This window comes from Polypterus senegalus, chromosome 2, assembly GCF_016835505.1.
Source record: "Polypterus senegalus isolate Bchr_013 chromosome 2, ASM1683550v1, whole genome shotgun sequence".
Taxonomy (NCBI): Eukaryota; Metazoa; Chordata; class Cladistia; order Polypteriformes; family Polypteridae; genus Polypterus; species Polypterus senegalus.
In genome coordinates, this window is record NC_053155.1 from 119570069 (window position 1) to 119590467 (window position 20399).

Genomic DNA, 20399 nt, shown 5'->3' on the forward strand with positions numbered 1-20399 from the left:
TACAGAGTCATGGGGGTCTGCTGGAGCCAATCCCAACTAAGAAAGGGTGCAAGGCAGGAAACAAACCCCAGGCAGGGTGCACACACAGGGTAATTTAGGATCGCCAATTCACCTAACCTGCATGTCTTTGTACTGTGGGAAGAAACCAGAGCAAACCCACGCAGACATGGGTAGAACAAGCAAACTTCACACAAAGAGGACCCGGGAAGTGAACCCTGGTCTCCTAACTGCAAGGCAGCCGCATTACCACTGTGCTACCTGTATTTCTTTATTTTAGAGGGAAGGTGTCACTGATGGATTTAAATTAATGCATTCTCATAACAGTTATAACATTAAAGCTATTTAAATTAAAATTCCAAAACTCTGCATTGTAGTTTGTCACGGTGGGTATTCTATTTGTAATTTAAATAACGTTGTCACTGTGAACTTACACAGTGTTAATAGTATTAAAACATTCTTATTTATTTTATAGGTAGATCTAATCGCGTGACTGGCAAAGGGTACTGTTGTTAAAACAATATATTCACCACAATAAAAGCAAGCATCAAAATGATGATGATAGCTATCCAAAATAACACAATAATTATATCATTTTGAGAATGATAAGTTACAAAACAGGATAAGTCTAAAAAGTTTAATATCTAGACAGGTCACAATTTGCCATAGGTTGCATAGTAGCTGATTTGTGTAAAGTTTTCAAAGTTTTCATATCTTTATTCATATTAAGTAATAAAAAGTTTCTTTTGTAGATTAAAATTATGTCTCACTAAATAAATGCTACTTTTTTTTCTAAAAGATGAATTTGACTTTTCTTGCAAGTGACATAAAGCGCTAACAATAAAAAAAGTAGTTCAGTTTTTCTTCTGTTCTTTTCTTTTGCCAATTCTTACACTGACGGAATATTATGATTTATGCAAAAATAGTGCTCCTTTATCTAAACAATACTTGTAACTTTAATGTACTAACAGTCACTATCACACAGACCCAGAACAAATTATTTCATTGTCAGAAACTAAATATTTAGTTACTGACTTAACTAGCACCTCAGTAAAGATTCCACCTACAGATGTACAGTAAATAAGAAAAATTTATTACAATTCTTTTATTTCCAACTGAATAATGTCATTCTGTTTTGTAATCATAGTATTTAGGATTCTGTACTCTAGTAGTTCATGAGAACCTAAAGTAAAACTAGATATTTGATAATAAATATACTGTATGTGAACTGAAACTGGGACAATGATTGCACACATGCAAACATTTTTTTCACTTCCACATTATGAATTTTGTATGCAAATTGCTACAAAAAACTTGCATGTTATTGCCTGTCAACATCAGCTTACTCAATAATGGTGAAATGTACCCTTTCGTTTCTGGTAAGCCCTGTGCCAACTGAGTTTGGTTACTGAGGTTCAAAATCAGCATATTTTTGTTGCATTCTATTTTATTTATTTTTTTTTTATTTATTGAGAGAAGTGATAGACTTGAAGGAATTATTAAACCAGGACTTAAGATAAAACTTTGTAATAGGTGTAATTTAATATTTTGTTGGACAAGCAGGTGATTGAGGGAACTGCCTACAGGAGAGAATTGTGGTGGATAAGGGTAGGGCTGAGCAGTGGCCTCAGAAAAAGAAAGAAACCTTCACTGGCATCACCATTATATGCCCTGCACATTGTAGGAATGAGAATACCACAGGAGTGATAAATTCTGTACTGTTATGTGGTCTAGTAGGAAAATAGATGATTTTAGACAAAACAAGGAGGCATTTGGTAAGGAAGATGGCACTTCTTTCAGATAGAAATGGCCAATGTCTGCTCTTCAACTTCTAAATGGAGTGAGGCAATGAAACAAAAACTGGAAACAGCAACATATTTGGGTCTCTAGACAGCACATGGATCCAGGGAAGGGTACATAGAATTTATAGACAGCCAACAGACTGAAGTGAAGTCCTTGTCCTATAAGGCCGGTGATGCTGAAATGATGCTAGTGTATGTGTGTGCTTGTATTCACCTTGCGATGAGCTGATGCCCCATTCAGGGATTGTTTCTGCCTCACACCCGATGTTTGCTGGAATGGATTGATGGATGTAATCCCTGGATTGATGGATGTACTCATTAAACATCCATCCATTTCAGATATATTGTGAACAGGTGCCCTGGGAATTTAATGTATGATTTGGGCAATTCACAACACAGTGAAGCCGAATGTTATTTTCTCATCATGATATCTCTCACTGACACCAGGTGGAATCCTCCAGATTTCCATACAGTACAGTACACTGCTTGCATAGCACTGAAGTGTAAATCTGGCCTTAAACTTTAGCTAGAAGCAAACTATATGTATATGGCTGATCTTTTTTTTCTGTCAGAGATGAATATTTTTCCAAAAAGCTGAATTTTCTAAAAACACACAAATCAATGATTCTGACCTAAATTAACATAAAACGTCTGTGGATGTATGCAGTGTGTTGACACCGCGTGTTAGCTGTCTCCAACTCCGGCGACTAACATCTATTTTCTGAAAGGCACTACAAACAATGGTTTCACACATAGATCAACATAAAACATCTTTGCATGTTGGAGAGCGGTTTGAGTAGTGAGAAAAGCGCTGTATAAATGTAAAATAATTAATTAAAAGAATTAAGTCACCGTGAGAAGCAATCTGGATTGTACTGAGCCCCTCGTGTGCCTCATGTGGACAAAGTCGACATCTGCCTTTAACAATCCCCTTTCTCACCATCTTCCACTTAACGACATTAACTCTTCTCCGTACAGGTAAAGTGAAGTTACATTTTCGTCTATATTTTATGTATTTATTCTTTTGTGTAAGATTGTATGCATTTTCATTGTTCTAGTATATGATTTTATGCATGAAGTGTGGTTATAAAGGTTTAAATAAGCAGTCATGGGGTTCGGGAGCGGATGAATCAATTTTACATGATTTGGTATGGGGAAAATGGTTTCAGTTTTTAAACAAATCGGTTTCTAAACAGCCTTTAGGAACGAATTTATAATCGAAATCCGAGGTTCCACTGCATTTCCTTATTTATTTCTTTGTGTGTTAAATTAATTATGTACCCATTTACTTATTTCAATGCCACCGACAAGATACAAAACACACCTTGAAATGTAATTATTCTTAGATTTAGTTGTCTGCGTATTTAATTTTGACCAAAATATGCCTCCATATTAGATATATTTATGTTCTGAAATATATATTGTATGTAGCAAAAACAAAGTTGAAAAATGTAATGACAGTTTAAGTTGCTTTAGCCAATATATTAAACTGTTGTACCGAGATTGTTAAACAACTGCTCTCTCAAAGCTAAGATTGAAGTTCTTTCATGAGGTCTCATCATGCTGGTGAAGGTGAATTATCTTCAGGTGAAGAAATACATCAAATTGCAAGATGGGTTCACATTTGAGGAGTTTCTAAACGAAGGTAAATTTGAATTTAATTATGTGTTGGATAATGTTTCAGCTGATTCAAAAAGTTAATTTTATTGACATTTCATAACCAAATGTATCTTGTTTTAGTAAAAAAAAAATTTGGCCTTACAGCAAATGATGCACTTCAAGTCTTTGATGAGACAAATACTAATGTGGAGGAAGATATTTTTCAAGAGTTGGTTCAGAGCAACCCACAGATATGCTTCACAGTAGAATGTCCTCCACAAGGACTTTTTGCTGATCTGGATGTTTCTGGTGGTATTAATTTTTTTTTCTGAAATGACTAAACAACTTAATAAAATATTTGATAATTAATCAATATTGATTTCTCCTTTTTTAAAAAAAAAATTCACCCACAGCTACCTCAACACCAAGTACATGCACTGATACACTTTCAAACTCCAGTGATGTAGAAGGGTTGGAGAGAACTAAACTGAGCCTGTCTGCAAGCTCAAACTTTAATAATGGCAGAGAAATCACAAGTGCTGAAAAGGCAAAACAGGTAAATGTGGAAATATCTGCATTCATGGATAACTTTTGTGTGTGATGTCATCATACCATTCCTTCATGGTTTTTTTTTTGTCTTTAATAACTAGATTGTTCAAAATGCCCTGAAAGAGAAACCTAGTGGTTTGGATGTTTTCGAAGAATATGAGCTAACTAAAACACTGAAGCACAGCACGAGACGACAGCTTGTTAATGTTCTTGTTAGCCATATGACAGAGGTTCATGGGTAAGCTATCAGAGAATTAATAAATCAACACAATATCAGGCTTGCTTTGTGTCTATTCATACATATATGGAGGTTTAAGTATTGAATAAACGACTAAGTTCTACTTAATCTTCTACAATTTTCAGGAGGATTCCCACACTTAAACAGAGAGAGACGTATGCCTTGGGCATTGTTTCTCTTTTCCCTGCTCTAAGAGACCCATATTCATCGAAGGGCTATGTAAGCACACCTTATTCACTTTCATGTACTTTTTATGTAGTTGAATACTGCAATTATTTAAAAGAAATACCTGGATTTTATTTAACACTTTTTCATTTGGTGTGATTTTCAATGTCAGTGTTTATGTAATTCTAATTTACTATTGAGATTTAATAAATGTACTTTATTGCTTTCTTGTTTGTTCTTTCATTTTAGGAACATTTTTATGATCCCGAGAAGGGAACAGGATTTATTTCTTGGCGGCTTAAAACTCTGTCAAGGAAGAATCCAAAACGTGTTTACTTTATGTCTCATGAGACTGGTGGACCAAGTCGTCGAAGAAAAATAGAGGACACTGAACAACTTGATGGAGATGCATGCAGAGAAGCCATTTCACTCCTTCTCCACACCGCTGATGAGACTGAAGTTAGGCAAAAGATGAAGCAAACCTTTAAGCATCGGCAAGAGCTCGTTCATAACCCGTAAAGGTCAACTGACATCTTAAAAATCTTTCCAAGATTTTTAGAAGTAAAAGGGTTGGTAAGTATAAAAATCCTTTCCTGTTTTATTTCTTGGTTTAAGGGATTAAGTGTGATTCAGACATGATGCCATTATGTTTTGTTGTATGCAATATCATTAGGTAAATCAAGACTTTATTTTGCTGTTTAATGCTGAAACATCTGCAAAATTGCTTGAGCAGTGGGAGATGGCATTCAAGCCAAAAGTCATTGAAGAAGCAAAGTCTCTCACTTTGACAGCAGAACTTCAAAGTCACATCAGGGCAGCAGAGAAACAACAGTCTGAACACGGTAAGTGGTATTTTGAGGTTTTAAATGGCAGGCAAGGCTATCTATTCTACATACTAATTTATATTTCTGAACATTGACCCCTTCTCATTTTCCATCAGAATGGGACAGTGACATTTCCTCTTTCTTGTTGCTGTTGTATTTGCTACCACCTTCTGCAGGGAGAAAGAAAGTTAAAATCAGTCCCACTGATGCTGTTGACAGGCTTGTACATTTTCATAAGGTGAATTACAACGTGGGATCAATGTCTTTGCAATGTGTTGTACAGTCATAGATGCATTTATTTGGTTGATACTGAAGGAAGTTATTCTCGTGCTTTTTCACCCATGGCAAATATAGTGTTCATTTTTTTTTTTTTGAGTTATTGATGGCATGCAAACTTGATATCAATTTTAACTATGTCACAGTGGCCTGCAATTGTCTGTCTTTTATAATAGATTTTCTTCCTTTTGGACATGACATGAATTACAAACAGCTATGTATCGTGTAGTTGCAGATATCCTCCAGACTTACTTTCTGTTAAATTTTAGCTGTAGCACTTATCAGATTTTCACCCTGATAAATTGTTAGTCATGGTTTGAACTGTTTAATGTATTAAAGAATTCAGTTCTCTTTTTTTTTTATATATAAAGTGCTGTGCATTCATCAGCTGTAAAATATAACTTGTCATTCTTTTATAGTCCTATACCAGCATTGAAGAACATCTCATGGGAAGAGAAAGCCACCAACTATACCTACTTGCAGTAGGACGAACCAAGAAGAGGATTGACAATTTTTATGTCGTTGTTGACAAGCAGCTCATCCCCTGTGCAGGAGCCACCTCCCTGAGTGCCATAGATGAACTTTTCAAAGTTCATTACGTCTTTAACCTAACCTATGAGGAATCCCTGGCAAATGTCTACACCTTTCTACAGACAACAGTCTAAAACATTGACATAGGTCTAACAAACGAGTTGCCAAGAGTAAGAGAACTACGTGTGAAATTGTTAAACAATGTTTAAATGTTTTTGCTGTGAGAGTTTGTATGCAAATAGCCAGCAGCTGATATCTCACTTGTGAGTTGCACACAGTTTCTATCCTTCATTGAAGTTCAGGTTGATTTGTATACAAGGCGATTGTAGGCGCCGGTTTTGTACTTTTTCAGGGTTTAGGAAACATTTAAACAGTGTTCATTTTGAGGATAATGGTTTGCATTATGTAGAACCACAGTCATCCCAAGATGTTGATAGTAATCAGTTAGGTTCTATACAGACAGGCGTTGGTGATTCCCGAGGTGCCTCTTATTTTGAGAACAATGGTGACAGTGATACCCCAGGTTTTCCCACAGATTGTCTGGACAACAATGATGACTGCCTTTCTGAAAGAGATACAAAGACTATGTGTGCTTCAATTTTGGCCAAATTACAATGCAGCGGTGTGGCAAACAGTTTAATTTCAGCACTTGTCTCAGATAACAACAACAACAACATTTATTTATATAGCACATTTTCATACAAACAGTAGCTCAAAGTGCTTTACATATTAAAGAATAGAAAAATGAAAGACACAATTATAAAACAAAATAAATCAACATTAATTAACATTGAATAAGAGTAAGGTTCAATGGCCAGGGGACAGAAAAACAAAAAAACTCCAGACGGCTGGAGAAAAATAAAATCTGTAGGGATTCCAGACCATGAGACCGCCCAGTCCCCTCTGGGCATTCTACCTAACATAAATGAAACAGTCCTCTTTGGATTTAGGGTTTTCACGGAAGGGCTTGATGATGATGATGGTCACGTAGACTTCTGCCTTTTAATCCGTCCATCATTGTTGGAGCATCATGAAGCTTTGAGTAGGTGGTGGTGGCACAGGCCACCACCACAGAGAAACCGGAAAAAGAAACAGAAAAGAGAGTAGGGGTCAGTACCGATTTCAGAGCCACCATGAATAGTTATTATGAGGAAATTGAACATATAGAGTATCAGGATTAAGTTAAATTAAGATTAAAATGAAGTTATAAAAAGGCCATATTAAAGTAATGTGTTTTCAGCAGTGTTTTAAAGTGCTCTACTGTATCAGCCTGGCGAATTCCTATTGGCAGGCTATTCCAGATTTTAGGTGCATAACAGCAGAAGGCCGCCTCACCACTTCTTTTAAGTTTAGCTTTTGGAATTCTAAGGAGACACTCATTTGAGGACCTAAGGTTACGATTTGGAATATAAGGTGTCAGACATTCCGATATGTAAGAAATGGCAAGATTATTTAAGGCTTTATAAACCATAAGCAGAATTTTAAAGTCAATCCTGAATGACACAGGTAACCAGGGTAGTGACATTAAAACTGGAGAAATGTGTTCGGATGTTCTTTTCCTAGGTAGGATTCTAGCAGCTGCATTCTGCACTAGTTGCAAATGATTTATGTCTTTTTTGGGTAGTCCTGAGAGGAGTGCGTTACAGTAATCTAGTCGACTGAAAACAAATGCGTGAACTAATTTCTCAGCATCTTTCAGTGATATAAGAGGTCTAACTTTAGCTATGTTTCTTAAGTGAAAAAATGCTGTCCTAGTGATCTGATTAATATGCGATTTAAAATTGAGATTACAGTCAACAATTACCCCTAAACTTTTTACCTCCGTCTTGACTTTTAATCCTAATGTATCCAGTTTATTTCTAATAGCCTCATTGTATCCATTATTGCTAATCACTAAGATTTCAGTTTTCTCTTTATTTAACTTGAGAAAGTTACTATTCATCCATTCTGAGATACAAGTCAGACATTGTGCTAGTGAATCAAGAGAATCGGGGTCATCAGGTGCTATTGATAAATACAGCTGTGTGTCATCAGCATAGCTGTGGTAGCTCACATTGTGCTCTGAGATAATCTGACCTAACGGAAGCATGTAGATTGAGAATAACAGCGGACCCAGGATAGAGCCTTGTGGAACACCATATAGGATATCCTGTGTCTTCAAGTTGTAATTACCACAACTAACAAAATATTTTCTTCCTGTCAGGTAGGATTCAAACCAATTTAAGACACTGCCAGAGAGGCCCACCCATTGACTAAGGCGATTTCTAAGAATGTTGTGATCAATGGTGTCAAATGCAGCACTCAGATCTAAGAGGATGAGAACAGATAAATGGCCTCTCTTGAAGAGCTTACTTCTGAAGTTTACACACAAACTCAACACAAACTATTGTCATCTATTCCTCTTGATAATCCAGTCAGGTTAGCAGTCAAGAGTAGTTTTACACATTTTGAAAACCCATTTGTTTGCTTTAACACAGAAAGCAAAAGAACCAATTATTTCATTGATAAATGGAGTGTAGTTGAGCCAGTTGAAATTGGACTTGGCATGAGGTATGATGTGAGACACAATAGAAAAACAGGCTGTTATGATCAGGTCCCAGTAAAAGATACCTTTGTTTATGTACCAATATTAGAAACTTTAAAATTTATGTGTCAAAATTCAGATGTATGTAGATTGATTAGGGAATCTTCAGAAAGGCAGCGATCAAATGATTATAAGGACTTTTGTGATGGAAGTTACTTCAAGGCTCATCAAAAATATGGGTTCCAGCCCATACTGGAGCCTTTGATCCATGACATCAGTATTCTAGAAACCGATGGCATTGAACTGCCAATTTCCACAGGGACAATTTATGGCACTCTGTGTCAAGTGAATGGAGACAACTTGGGAATGCACTCAATCCTTGGCTTCTCTGAATCTTTTAGTGGTCAGTATTTTTGTCGTTTATGTTTGACTGAAAAGGCAGATGCCCAGGTTATTTACAATGAGGATGACCCAAGGGTTGTTTTACGTGATTGTGTTGTCTATGAGCGCCACTGTCTTCAATTGGAATCAGACCCACAAATCTCATCACTATATGGCCTCAAAAGAAAATCATCACTCAACAATCTAAAATTTTTTCATGTATGCCACAATTTCTCTTTCGATGTAATGCATGACATCCTAGAAGGAGTTGCTCAATATGAAATGAAATTGCTCTTTGAATATGTTGACAGTAACTTTATGTCATGGAGTGAATTGGTTTCCAGAACATATGCCTATGATTATGGCTATTTGGAACGAAAGAATCGTCCCACACGAGTGAATCTAGACCACAAAGGAAATGGCTTAGGGCTGAACTCAATCCAGGCACTTTGTCTTTTAAAAAACATGCCGTTAGTGTTTGGTGATATTCTGCCCAGTGGAGATGAACACTGGCATTTGCTTCTTCTCTTACTTCAAATAGTCAACCTTGTATTTTCCCCATGTCTCTCTGAAGGCATGACTATTCTTATGAAGTATTTAATAATTGAACACCATGAATTATTCACAAAATTGTATCCACTCAAGAATTTATTGCCAAAGCATCATTTTATGATTCATTATCCTTTCACTATACGTAAGATCGGTCCTTTAGTACATATGTGGAGCATGCGATTCGAAGCTATACATAAAGTGTTCAAAAATACACTCAAGAATTTTAAAAATATCACCAAATCTTTGGCAAAAAGACATCAGATGTCCATAGGCTATCTTTGGGAAACCTCACCTTTGAAATATGTTGAGTATGGACCAATGAAAACATTTTGCTGGGAGAGTTTTGATGGCAAGCATTTAGTAGGAATGCAACCGAATCCCATGCACAAAACCATGTACTCCATGAACTGTGTGAAAATTGATGGGACCGAATACAAAGTAGGCCTTGTTGTTTGCAATAAAATTGAAGATCAACTTCCAGTTTTCAGTCAGATTCGAAAAATACTTAGTATCGACAACAATATATTCTTTTTGGTGGATGAACTTTTCACCGAGCATTTCTCAGAGCATCTCCATGCATTTAAAGTACTGGGTGAATGTGGCAAAGCTGAACTCATCAAAGCCAATACTATGATGTTTCACAGGCCATTTGACTTGCAAAGTGTATATGGGTCTGATGAGAGTCAATATATCACACCCCCATTTGTGCTGGTTTAATTGGCATGTAAAAATATTTTCTTTAGATGGTTACAATTGGCACATGCTGGCCTAAAAATGTATTTAATCTCTTTATGGAGGATGTATTTTTCCAAAAGTGGACTGTAGTTATGATGAGGCAATAGATTATACCACAATTTGTGGTGAGTTATTTATTTAATGTTATCCCTTAAATATATTTTATTTTTGTATTTATTTTTACTTAGTCCTGGCTGTGCTCAATGTTACAGACCAGTGTTTACACCAAAGGATTGATAGCTGCTGTAACCTACATGTACAAAAATGTCAATTAACACTTGGATCCCCTGTAAATTGCCACTGAGACCACACTTTTTTATATATTTAAATAATTTTGGATGGGAAACCAGCTTTTTTGTTGTATAGGTTTTGAAATATTGTGTAAACTATTTTGTTTAATAAAACAAGCATTTTGAAAAGTCTTGATTCCTGTTTTTTTTTTTTATCTTGTGTATAAGGTGTGTACATTAAACTTTCCATTAATGAGACATTAGTTTCTAAATAAAATGAGGTGCCCCAACTTGATATTGCATCTAAAATAGGATATACTAACACTCATTGAGTGTAAACAATCCATACATGTCATGTGTTGAAATCAACACCGTAAGAGTTACTTTTTTAACACCAGCAGAGTGTCTTGGGAATTTAGTTTAGTTTACACCAAGTGGATGTTCAACACACTTCTGGTGGTAAAAAATGAACTCTTACAGTGATGATTTCAACACCTGAAAGTGTCAAAAAATATAACACTACACAAAGTGTAAATTTAACTTGATTTGGTGTGGACCTATATAAACTCTGAAGAAGTGTTAAAATTAACTCTGTAGGTGTGAATGTAACACTTTGGATTTTGCTGTGAAGGATATAGTTGTGGGCGGCACGGTGGCGCAGTGGTAGCGCTGCTGCCTCGCAGTTAGGAGACCCAGGTTTGCTTCCCGGGTCCTCCCTGCTTGGAGTTTGCATGTTCTCCCCGTGTCTGTGTGGGTTTCCTCCAGGCGCCCCAGTTTCCTCCCACAATCCAAAGACATGCAGGTTAGGTGGATTGGTGATTCTAAATTGGCCCTGGTGTGTGTCCTGTGGTGGGTTGGCACCCTACCCAGGATTGGTTCCTGCCTTGTGCCCTGTGTTGGCTGGGATTGGCTCCAGCAGACCCCTGTGACCCTGTATTCAGATTCAGCAGGTTGGAAAATGGATGGATATAGTTGCCCCAAATTTCATTACAATAGCTGTCCTTTGTCAAACTCAATAGTAAATACTTAATTTGCAGTGTAGAAAAGTGTTCGTCCTGATTTACAACTACATTTGTAAAACTACATGGGACGTTCTAAAAAAAATAAAAGATCACTGACTAAATGACTTAAGGGCTTTTTTAAATTCACATTCTTCTTGTAAACCATAAACGTGTACAGAAAGTATTTACCTAGATACAAATTTGGTGCATTTGGCATTTATTTTTATATATCATTTTTCCTGCCCTAAAGTCATGTAGTTTCACATATTTTACATAAAGAGAGCTGTTGTTCCTAACTTGCATAATTATATGTGAGTCAAGGTACTTCATGACTGAAAGTTTTATGTTTATTTTTGTTTCACACTGCTGATTCTTGTTCCACTCATATAAAATGTCAAATTTATGTGTATTAAGGGAACTGTCATCACAGAAATAGTAATTCACACAAGCACCTGTAGTAAATTGTACACCAAATAATTACACTCTGGCAGAAAGAGAAGACTAGAGAAAGACTGTAAAAGAATAAAGACTTCTATTATCTTTGCAGCTCTGCTCCCTATAAACTGTATGATTTATTGGATATAAATACAACCAACTTTAAAGTTAGTGAGTTTTATGGTTCTTTGTCACTGCCATAATGCACATTATAGAAAGAAACAAAATGCCATTTGACAACTTACTTTGAGCTCCTAGGTAATTTGCTCTACACACACTAAGTGACATCATGTCTTGCAGCTAAAAGGAAATACAGAAATATTCAACCTCAGGAAATAAAGTTTGATGACCAATATATATTGTAAGAACCAATGGGATGGAAGTAATGACACAAACACACCAAACTGAGGGAATCCAAACTGGGAGTTTTATTTCAAATCAAAAAGACAGCAACTCAAAACATGATGTAAAGCCTTTGTGTTGTTTAGGCTACTGGAAATGTCCATTAAGCCCTAAACTTCTAGTCCTCCTTTATCTTCCTCCTTGCACTGGCTTAAATCTTAGCTCCCACTGCCCTCTGACTCCACCCACATTACTTCATCTTCCAGAAGGTTCTTTGAAGAGTGCACCCTTAGCTGGCATATCTCACCGCTCTCAATCTTGTCCCGGGACCCACCTACCTGCCTTAACAACCAACCGGCCACTATAATATTATAATATTAGAACATCAAGCCACAACAACCATTACCAGAAAATGAAACAGAAGACACTTTGGACTGTCATTTGTGAGTGACTGTGCTCTGCAATGGACTGGCACCTGATTCCAGCTTGATTTCTACCTTGTACTTGATGTTGCTGGGATACAGTCCGGACCCCCGTGACCCAGAATTGTAGCAATTGAATTTGAGAATATTATGTTATCCTAATTAACCAGATTTACAGGCAGCAGGGCTTTCCAACATCCATAATACCATACCACTAGTTTATTCTGCTCTTGGAGCACATTTGGTTTCCATGAAGGAATGTGCACACATGTCATCAAGATACATCTCTAAATCTAATAGACAAACCAAGAGGATCAACCAGGACCTGGAATGCTCTTGACATTGCCATGTCATGGCTTTTCAGGTGAAATGAAGAAAATGTCTGTCCTTTGCAGAATTTTCTAGAAGCACCTTTTTTGAATTGTCCATAAAAATACTTTTTAAAATCATTTTCTAATTCACTATAAAAGTGAAATTATTAAAAATGAATCACATTATAAATATCTTGTGGACCCGGCCCGGACACAAACAGGCGGACATGTTGTTTTCCACCACCACACGTTTATTATATATAATATTTACAAATAAGTCAAGTACCACACAAACCCCAACACAGTCCTGGCCAACCAATGCCTTCTCCTTGGGCCGCCTCCACACTCTCTTCTGCCTCGTCCTGCTTCCACCCGACTCCAGCCCTGTATGAAGGGAGACGGCCCCTTTTAACTGGTCCCGGATGAGCTCCAGGTGCTTCCCGGCATTCCCCCCTGGACACACCCCAGTGTGGCGGAAATACTGGCTGTTCTCCCGGAAGCTCTCCGGGTGTCCCTCTTCTTCTTCCCCCCAGCACTTCCTGGTGTGGCGGAAGTGCTGAGGTCCAGGGTCCCCAAGGCATTGGGGTGCCCCCTGGCGATGACCACAGGTCCCTACAGGGTTGGGCTTCCAAGCCCTCTACCTGTGGCCCCCAAAGCAACCAGGATGGTGGCCCCCGCGTGATCCCAGATGGGCGCACGCCCACTTCCGGTCCTTCAAGGCGTCCCGGCTGGATCGTCGCCCCTGGCATCCCTGACAATCTATAGATAGTCATTATTTCACGCTTGTATGTATACCAGCTATGTACTTAGCCAATTGTACAATGCACCTACCATAATTTGGCAAAATTGAATGGGCAAGTATGAAGACAATTTAAAATAAAAATGAGAAATGTGCATTTACGCAAAGTATTTTTCAACTTCTATGTTAAATATCCTTTTACAATGCATTAGCATTTATAAAATGAACACTTGTTCTAGGTGTCTGGTTTATAATGGAAGTATATGTGTGTATAACTGGCTTCTTAACATTAATTTCTTGTTAATACAGTATAAGAATCAGAATTGATTAGACAATTTTGTAGACCAAAACATCTACTTGGGTGGCGCAGTGGTACCGCTGCTGCCTCACAGTTAGGAGACCTGGGTTCGCTTCCTGGGTCCTCCCTGCGTGGAGTTTGCATGTTCTCCCCGTGTCTGTGTGGGTTTCCTCCAGGTTCCTCCCAAAGACATGCAGGTTAGGTGGATTGGTGATTCTAAATTGGCCTTGGTGTGTGGGTGTGTTTGTGTGTGTCCTGCGGTGGGTTGGCACCCTGCCTGGGATTGGTTCCTGCCTTGTTGGCTGGGATTGGCTCCAGCGTGACCCTGTGTTCGGATTCTGTGGGTTGGAAAATGGATGGATGGAAAAAATCTACTTTTTTGTTTTTGTAGCTTATTCTTTTCTATCAGCTTGTTTATTGTCATGGTGAAAGCAAGTCTGATTGGAAACTACTGCCTCCTTAATACAAATAGCAGGTCATGCAGTCCCTACAACAATCTCTGTTACCAGTTCCTTGCTCTAATTGCTTTTATTTCCATATTCAACCAGGTAAAACTTTCTTTGCCTCACCTTCTGGGACTCCCACTATGTCTACTGACCACCTGGAACAGATATAGCAATGGTCGTTTCTGCTTTCTCCAGATGCTCAGAGTCTGGCCCAGTCTCACTGAGTTCCTTGTGTAAATTCAATTTTTTATTTTTAGGATTTTTTTCTACTCTTTTTTGATACTGTTTTGGTCATTTTAGAATTTTTTGATGCTCTTTTAGTTTCATGGCTCTATTTTTCATTCATCTTAACCCTGCGTTGTGAACGGACACATACACATACAGACAGACACCTATTCTTTTATATATATTTAGGTATGTTTTCCACGGAGCATGATAAGTCTTTCTTTTTTTTCCCCCTCCTTGAACCGTCACCTTATCGTGGTGGAGGGGTCTGCGTGTCCCAATGATCCTAGGAGCTATGTTGTCCGGGGCTATATGCCCCTGGTAGGGCCACCCAAGGCAAACTGGTCCTAGGTGAGGGATGAGACAAAGAACGGTTCAACACCTTCAATGAAGAATAAAAGCTGTGGATGACATTTTCCCTTGCCCGGACGCAGGTCACCGGGGCCCCCCTCTGGAGCCAGGCCTGGGGGTGGGGCCTGCACCCATGGGTGGCAATCCCCAAACCCATTGGTGGACACCGGCAGTGAGGGATGCCGTCAAGCTGAAGAAGGAGTCCTATAGGACCTTTTTGTCCTGTGGGTCTCTGGAGGCAGCTGATAGGTACCGGCAGGCCAAGCGGAATGCGGCTTCGGTTGTTGCTGAGGCAAAAACTCGGGCATGGGAGGAAATTGGAGCTCCATGGAGAACGACTTTCGGACGGCTTCGAGGAGATTCTGGTCCACCGTCCGGCGTCTCAGGAAGGGGAAGCTGTGCAGTGTCAACACCGTATATGGTGGGGATGGTGCGCTGCTGACCTCGACTTGGGACGTTGTGAGTCAGTGGGGGGACTACTTCAAAGATCTCCTCAATCCCACTAACATGCCTTCCAATGAGGAAGCAGAGCCTGGGGACTCTGAGGTGGGCTCTCCCATCTCTGGGACTGAAGTCACCGAGGTGGTCAAAAAACTCCTTGGTGGCAGGGCCCCGGGGGTGGATGAGATACGCCCGAGTTCCTTAAGGCTCTGAATGTTGTAGGACTGTCTTGGGTGACACGTCTCTGCAACATCGCATGGACATCGGGGACAGTGCATCTGGATTGGCAGACCGGGGTGGTGAGCCCCCTCTTTAAAAAGGGGGACCGGAGGGTGTGTTCCAACTATAGAGGGATCACACTCCTCAGCCTCCCTGGAAAAGTCTATTCGGGGGTTCTGGAGAGGAGGGTCCGTCGGATAGTCGAACCTCGGATTCAGGAGGAACAGTGTGGTTTTCGTCCTGGTCGCGGAACAGTGGACCAGCTCTACACCCTTAGCAGGATCCTGGAGGGTGCATGGGAGTTTGCCCAACCAGTCTACATGTACTTTGTGGACTTGGAAAAGGCGTTCGACCGTGTCCCTCGGGGAATCCTGTGGGGGGTGCTCCGGGAGTTTGGGGTACCGGACCCCCTGATAAGAGCTGTTCGGTCCCTGTACAACCAGTGTCAGAGCTTGGTCCGCATTGCCGGCAGTAAGTCGAGCCCATTTCCAGTGAGAGTTGGACTCCGCCAGGGCTGCTAACTTTTATGGACAGAATTTCTAAGCGCAGCCAGAGTGTTGAAGGGGTCTGGTTTGGTGGACTCAGGATTGGGTCACTGCTTTTTGTAGATGATGTTGTCCTGTTTGCTTCATCAGGCCGTGATCTTCAACTCTCTCTGGAGCGGTTCGCAGCTGAGTGTGAAGTGGCTGGGATGAGAATCAGCACCTCCAAATCCGAGACCATGGTCCTCAGCTGGAAAAGGGTGGAGTGCCCTCTCAGGGTTGGGGGCGAGATCCTGCCCCAAGTGAAGGAGGTTAAGTATCTTGGGGTCTTGTTCACGAGTGAGGGAAGAATGGATCGTGAGATTGACAGGCGGATCGGTGCGGCATCCGCAGTGATGTGGGCTCTGCCTCAGTCTGTCGTGGTGAAAAAAGAGCTGAGCTGTAAGGCAAAGCTCTCAATTTACCAGTCGATCTACGTTCCTACCCTCACCTATGGTCATGAGCTATGGGTAGTGACCGAAAGAACGAGATCGCTAATACAAGCGGCTGAAATGAGTTTCCTCCGCAGGGTGTCTGGGCTTTCCCTTAAAGATAGGGTGAGGAGCTCAGTCATCCGGGAGGGGCTCAGAGTAGAGCCGCTGCTCCTCCGCATCGAGAGGAGTCAGATGAGGTGGCTCGGGCATCTGATCAGGATGCCTCCTGGACGCCTCCCTGGTGAGGTGTTCCGGGCACGTCCAACCGGGAGGAGGCCCCGGGGAAGACCCAGGACACGCTGGAGGGACTATGTCTCCCAGCTGGCCTGGGAATGCCTTGGGATTCTCCCGGAAGAGCTGGAAGAAGTGGCCGGGAGAGGGAAGTCTGGGCTTCTCTGCTTAAGCTGCTACCCCCGCAACCCGACCTCGGATAAGCGGAAGAGGATGGATGGATGGATGATAAGTCTTTCTCTCAGTGGGAAGGCCTTTAAGGTAACATCAAGGAAAGGATCGGGAAGTAATATGCTCACTTACTCATCTTCCACTTTGCCCTCAGCCAGGAAAACTGGACCCTGGAATAAGACCCTTAACCCCACCTCTGTCTCCTCTTTAGTCCTAGTTTTCCAGCTCAGGTAAATTCATTAACTGTTGTTTGTTTTTATTCCACTGCTGTCTTTTACCCGCTTGACTAATAAATGGAGTTATCAACTTTGGCCAGGACTTCTACCAAGTAATGCATCATTTTCAAATAGAGATCTGCTTGTAAATCCAAGAGCCAAGCTTAAAAGAAGTGATGAGGTGGCCTTTTGCTGTTATGCACCTAAAACCTGAAGTACTTTACCTATAGAATTTTCATCAGGCTAATACTACAGAATATTTCAAAAAACTGCTCATTGCTTTAATTTGTCTTTTTTGTGTATTCTTAATAGACTAAATGGGCATAGAATTATTGTATTCTTCAGGAATCCACTATTTATACTAATCCACATTCTGTTTTTTTTTTAAGTTCATCTATGGTGGCAGCCTGCACTATCACAATCTGATCAATGCACCATGCAGCCTCCTGAGATGTTGGAATGACGGCGGATGTCTCAGCTATTTATGAGACCAACCTCATCAAATCCTATCAAGTGATGAATGAAAACTAAGAGGTTTGATCAAAGAACATTTATGTTAGGTAGAATGCCCAGTGGGGCCAGTGGACTTTTGGCCTTGGAACCCCTGCAGATTTTATTTTTTTTTTCTACAGCCTAATCAGATTTATTTATTGTTTTTTCTGTCCTCCTGGCCATCTGACTTAACTTGTTTTGTTGTCATTTATCCATCCATCCATTATCCAACCCACTATATCTTAACACGGGGTCACTGGGGACTGCTGGAGCCAATCCCAGCCAACAAAGGGCGCAAAGCAGGAAAGAGGTTTTTATTTATTCTTTAATATATATTGTCTAATCTTATATTTTTCTCTCTTCTTGTAATGTTCTTTTGTCAACTTGTAAAACAATTTGAGCTACATTATTGTATGAAAATGTTTTATATAAATAAATGTTGTTAATTTATTGCCTAATATGGTGCTTTACAGGATATAGACATTGAGAGGGGTGCACAATTATAGGTTAAAAGTTATCGATACTGAGTGAATACATATAAGTGGAAAGCTTGCCTCATATTTGTGAGTTTGTAAGGTGCTTCAGCAACACAGTTTCATAAATTGGCAATGAAAAACCCAGGAGTACTTTAGCTATGGCTTGAGAACCAAAGTATGAGAGGATAGGCAGGTTTTCAATTTCTTGGTTAAATGCATTTCCCTCTTATGCATAAGAGTATTTTATGAGGGGTATTTTATTTAACAATATTTTAGCCAAAACAGATTTGTTTGAATCATTGTGATCATACAATTCGATAACTGAAATTTCATTACATTGCATACAGGAAGTAATTTAAGTTTTTTTCATAAGGACATATGAAGTTTGACTGTTCAGTCCATCAATTGATATTGATTGCTGTTGCTCAAACTGGTTCCACTGTGAAGCCCATTGTATCAATACTTTTGTGATCTTCATTACCCATGAAAGCATGAGATTAAAAGTTCTTCTTGTCTATCACTACAAGCAGTATATCATGAAAATATCATTTCTTGAGTGTAGAATTCCTTAATATTTTAATCCAGTAACCCTGGTATAATAGTCCAATACAAAGAAACTTTAAAAAGCTCAGTAATGTATGAAACATTCCAGATAATATCTTGTGATATGAACAGCCTCGACTCACAAAAAGGTTAGGGTCAGCCATCCATATATTGTTCCTGGTTTTGAAAGTGCACTCATGTGCATTATTTTGAGTCCTGAACTGAACTGAAGGGATTTTCAAATGATGGCAGTTTTAAAGGCCAAAACCGGAAATGAAATCGTCTGTGCTGCCTAAACCGGAAGTGATGTCATTCATGGTGCTGGAAACGGAAGTGATGCCATTGGGTGTGCGTCTGGCAGGTTTAACTGTATCTGGCCTGTAGAGATAGCAGAAGTAGGATTAGTGCACCCTGCCACCCCCTGTCCTGGCAGGTAATTACCTCTGCTTGGCCCACTCAGCTTCTTCCTATTCGCACATGTGTGACAATCTACATATATGGCAGGAGCTATTGTATGATGTTGTCAAGAGAGGACTGATAATGTTGAACTATGTACCAAAGAGTGCACTTTTGTTCCTGAGGACAGCCTCACAAGTATGAATGCTTTTGTGGGGAGCAGAGTATCGGAAGTACACTGTAACAGCACGATGTATGTGAAGTGTGCACATAGATGCCAGAAAAGAATAAAAAAGAAAGAGGAACTGAAAAAGACTGAGGAAAACTATTCATCCTCTACAAAACTGTCAGAATAACCATTTTTGAAACTTTGATGACTTTCACCTTTACTTTTGTCGTTGAGTCAAAAATGATAACATATAAGCAGTGAGTCAAAGCTCATTCCTTACATGCAGGGTAATGAAAAACTCTTGAGTGTACATTTATGTCAGTGGGAAATATATACACACACACCCACACACTTTTCAGTAGAAGGCGGGCTTCAAGAACGCTTCTGTAATAACATGATTTATTTCAGATGTAAGTAGGTGGCAGCAGACTGCCAATAACAATATACAGGGTTGTGATCTAATTTCCTTGGCTGCCATTATGGGTTGTAATTCTTTACTTTGCTTTGGACACTAGATCAGGATTTCTATGACTAGGTGTTTAAAGGGACAACATGTCATTTTGAAAATCTGTTATCACTAAGCAACTAGCAGCATTCTGTGTCATACAGAGTGACAATAAAACCAGGTAAGGTATAATTGGAAATTAAATAGCTTCATGTAATGTTTATACAGCCCATTAAAATTCTTTTGACCTTTTATAATCATGACAGCTTTGCCGCCATTTTCATTTCATCTGTCATTTGATAACATAAAAGTGAATTGATTAAAAATGTGGCCATTTCACTTTAATAATCTGTAGACCACCTGTGTGAAAATATGTAAGCAGTTACAAGTGCAGACATGACCTCTCATATTCCATAGAACTCGGTTTGGAGCTTTAAATTGTCCTTTGTAGGAAAGATTTCCAGTACTGCTGAGTCATGTTTTAACTCTTTTTATTTGCATTTTTCAAACTGTGTGGTAATTGCACTTGGCAAAGCAACATTGCCATTATTCAACTTCCTAATTCTAAATTAAAGCCTCAAACCAGCACTTTAGATTCTGAGAGAAGCACAACTAACCTACTACAATGAAAAAACTTTAAGGACAGTCTTTGTTCAATGGCTTTGTGCTCATT

At 39.5% G+C, this 20399-nt stretch overlaps 1 pseudogene; it reads left to right on the top strand.

Moving 5' to 3' along the window:
- Positions 1–3265: 3265 nt before the first annotated feature.
- On the top strand, positions 3266–6658 carry LOC120524237 (annotated as a pseudogene).
- Positions 6659–20399: the final 13741 nt, after the last annotated feature.